The 3,947-nt window shown below is 38.5% G+C and overlaps 1 protein-coding gene across 1 annotated transcript in view; it reads left to right on the forward strand.

The window, feature by feature from the left end:
* Window positions 1-555: 555 nt before the first annotated feature.
* LOC133633780 (lysophosphatidic acid receptor 2-like) overlaps window positions 556-3,947 on the forward strand; it is a 55,934-nt gene continuing 52,542 nt past the window's right edge. The window contains exons 1-2 of the mRNA XM_062026463.1: window positions 556-620; window positions 787-903. The gene's annotated coding sequence lies outside the window, so the exon portion shown is untranslated. The remainder of the gene's footprint in view (window positions 621-786; window positions 904-3,947) is intronic.

A 3,947-nucleotide genomic window follows, 5' to 3' on the forward strand; every position in this document is an offset into this window, starting at 1 on the left:
CCCCGAAGCACCCACGAGATCGGCGCCTATGTATATATATATATATATATATATATATATATATATATATATATATATATATATATATATATATATATATATATATATATATATATATATATATATATATATATATATATATATATATATATATATATATATATATATATATATATATATATATATATATATGTCACAAAAACAACTGTAGACAGGAAGTAGCACACAAACAAACAGTTGAATGGATGATGAACCTTTAACCCCCATAGCAGATGTTGCAATAATAACCCATTGAAGACCTTGTACTAAACACAAAAAATACCCTAAAAACGACAGTTTGGAAGGAATATAAATAATTTGAGAATGATTCATTATTAATGTATTATTTTTTACATGTCTGGAGCTCACAGTTTTGACCTTGCAATCGGGCATTAGTGATTCACCTTTCACGGTTCTAACTGTCAATCAAGCCACTCTCGCTCTGCAATTGGCTGGCGGGGTCACCACTCTTGAGCCAATAGAGAACAAGCATGGGCGGGGCCAAGAGCACCGGCCAAGGAGCTGTCGCACCGCGCCCTTTCGGCTCAACCCAGCCAGAGGCAGCCGAACTCCGCCGACAGGTAACGACAAAGAACACTCCAAAAAAAAAGTCCCGGAAGAAGCAGTCAGCGGTTCGCCTGAGGACATTGCGGCTTTGTTCCAAGTTGTGTGCTGGAACGGAGCCTCGCTGAAATCCCAACTTTCTTTTGTTTGTGCCTCTTTTTTTGGTGGGGGGTTTGTTCTCAGGATTGTTCACCTTTTGGGCGTCTTCGCGGGAGGTGACCTCAGGTACCACACTTGCTCTGCTAGCTCGACGCTTTCGGTGGATTTACTGCACAAACCAGCTCAAATTGTCCACAGAAGGTAAGTACATTATTTTTTTCCTTAAGTGTGGTTCTTTAGGAGCATAATTGGGTGAAATTTGCGCTATTTTTTTTAACCTTTAAGATCTCTTCAACTAAATAGTTCCAGTAGCAATATTATCACTACGCTAAGAACCTGACGTCTTCATTGTGTTTTCGATTTTTGAATTTTCAATGCAAGACTCGGTTATATATTCAAACTTCACTCAATGGCATTCATGTAAAAAAAATCGTACTTGAACATTAGTCAAATATCTTATGTAGGACAAGATGGTTTTGCTGTTTTTAAGGACCTGCTGCAAAGACGCTAGTCCAGTGGTTCTTAACCTTGTTGGAGGTACTGAACCCCACCGGTTTCATATGCGCATTCACCGAACCCTTCTTTAGTGAAAAATAAAATGTTTTTTTTTTTTCAAATTCAAGACAAAGTTATATGTTTTTGGTAACACTTTAGTATGGGGAACATATTCTAAGTAAAAAAAGACTTAATTTAGAGTTTTTTGGACACTAGGGGAACATATTCTAAGAAACAAAGACTTAATTTAGAGTTATTTGGTTAGGGTTAGGGGCAGGGTTAGGGTTATAATAAGGCCATGCAGATTAAGGCATTAATAAGTACGTAATAATGACTAGTTAAGAGCCAATATGTTACTAATTTGCATGTTAACAAGCAACTAATTAATGGTGAATATGTTCTCCATACTAAAGTGTTACCTTGTTTTATTACTGGTGCACAAAATGAACCGTGCATGAACATCACCTTGTTCAAACAACAAAAACCAAGACAGTGCATAAACTCACAACAAATTTCACACCTGCAAATCAGTCTGACTTCTGCTGTTGCCGTATCCGTAATACGCCGATAGGGAGAAGTTTTTATTTACACGATGAGTCAGGTGTGTTTTGACCTCCGCCGAAACCCTGAGGCCGACTCACCGAACCCCTAGGGTTCGATCGAACCCAGGTTAAGAACCACTGCGCTAGTCGAACAAAGATCGTCTAAATTGATTACAGAAGCGCTCGGCTGTTTCAAGGACTAATACTACAAAAACACCAGTCAGTTATCTTATTGACGGAAATGTTCTGTTGTTTTTAAGGACCTGAAAAAGGTCTATTTAAAGATTCTCTCTTGACAGTAAGCAGGTGAACTCTGCTGTTTTCAAGGACAGACTGCAAAACTGATAGTCACAGATCAATCAATCAATCAAAGTTTATTTATATAGTCCTGAATCACGAGTGTCTCAAAGGGCTGTACAAGCCACAACGACATCCTCCAAAATTTAAGCTCATTTTTATAGTTAGTAAACCACATCAGGGCAAGAAAAACACTCAACCCAATGGGATACAATGAGAAACCTTGGAGGGGACAGCAGATGTAGGGAGCCCTCCGGGGGACCGGTGCTATGGACGTCGAGTGGATCTAGTTAATAGTGTGAGAGTCCAGTCCATAGTGGGGCCAGCAGGGGGGTGTCAGCAGAGCAGAGATGTCATCAACTGATGCACAGATGAGTGGTCCACCCCGGGTCCCGACTTTGAACAGCTAGCGCTTCATTTGTGGTTCTCAAACTTTTTTCCACCAAGCGGCACCTCAGAAAACACTTGGCTCTCCAAGTACCACAATAATGGCCAGCATTAAAATACAGTAGTCTAGTAAGTCTAAGTATTCATTAAAAAAAGAGGCAGAGGTAGTATTTAACAAGTATATTAAATCGTTTTGGCCACTGTAACATTACAACCAGTTTGAACAGTAACACTGTGTTTGAATATTTAGTTGATTCTTTGGCATACCCCGAGATGGAGGGGCTCCATCTAGTACTACAATGTGAGAATCACTGCTGTATAGGACTGAAGTTCTCTGCTGTTTTTCAGAATCGGCTGCAAAAAAGCGAATTAAAGATCCTCTATATAAAAGAGTGCTTTGATGTTTTTAATGACTGATTGCAAAAACGCTAGTCAAAGGTCCTCTAAATAAGGAGTGTAGTGCAAAAAAAGCCCCAAAAAACCCTTGTCGGAGGTCCTCTGACAGGTGCACGCATCATTTTTTAAGGGCCGATCACTAAACCATCCGTCAAAGATCTTCTACTGTATATGACAGGGGTGCTCTGTTTTTTAAAGACTGCCTGCAAAAACACGAGTCATAGATCTACTATCTGACAGGAGCACTCTGTCTGCTATTTTTCATGACTGGCTGCAAAAATGTGAGTCAAAGATTCTCTGTGACAGGAGAGCTCTGCTGTTTGTAAGAATTCACTGCAAAACTGTTAGTCAAAGATCCTCTATATTACATGACTACTCAGCTGTTTTAAGGACCTACTCTACTGTGATAGAAGTGTTTTGCTGTTTTAAATGGTTAACTCAGAAACACTGGTCAAAGAGCCTCTATATGACAGGGGGCTATGTTGTTTTTAACAATTTGACAGAGAGCACTCTGCTGTTTTTAGGAATCTGCTAAAAAAATAATGCTAGTCTCATCCAACTGTCTATATCATTGTCATTTGTTTCATCATATTTCATAGGTCAGGAAAAAACACAGAGGCTATTTCATCCCTACAAGCCTGTTTAGCAGGTTTTTCCTGACCTAATGAATATTCCGCTCTACCCCGGTATTGAGCACTAACGGATAAACCACAGTGACCTTGGCTAAATATATATATATAAAATAATGTATTCTTTAAGAATGTATTATTGTTTAGGCCATTTTCGTGCATAAACATTATACAATATTTACTAGGAGTTGGTGAAAAAAATCGATTCACCTAAGTTTATACATTTTCTTTTAGGTCATCTCTGCGTTTACTCACTGCGAGTATACGTCATACGTCAGCAGCCAGGAGGAACTCTTGTAATCTGTAACCTGTTTTGAAAAGGTTTTATAATTTTTACACCAAATAATATATTGCCAAAATGTAATAAATCAAGAATCACTTTGAATCGAGAATCGATTTTGAAATCAATCTTAATTGAATCGTACGTCGTCGTAAGATTCTCATCGTTAGTAGTTGAGGAAGTAAACATTGTGTTCTTCTTAACGGTGTAGTTCTTTCC

The sequence above is a fragment of the Entelurus aequoreus genome, linkage group LG18, assembly GCF_033978785.1.
Source record: "Entelurus aequoreus isolate RoL-2023_Sb linkage group LG18, RoL_Eaeq_v1.1, whole genome shotgun sequence".
NCBI lineage: Eukaryota > Metazoa > Chordata > Actinopteri > Syngnathiformes > Syngnathidae > Entelurus > Entelurus aequoreus.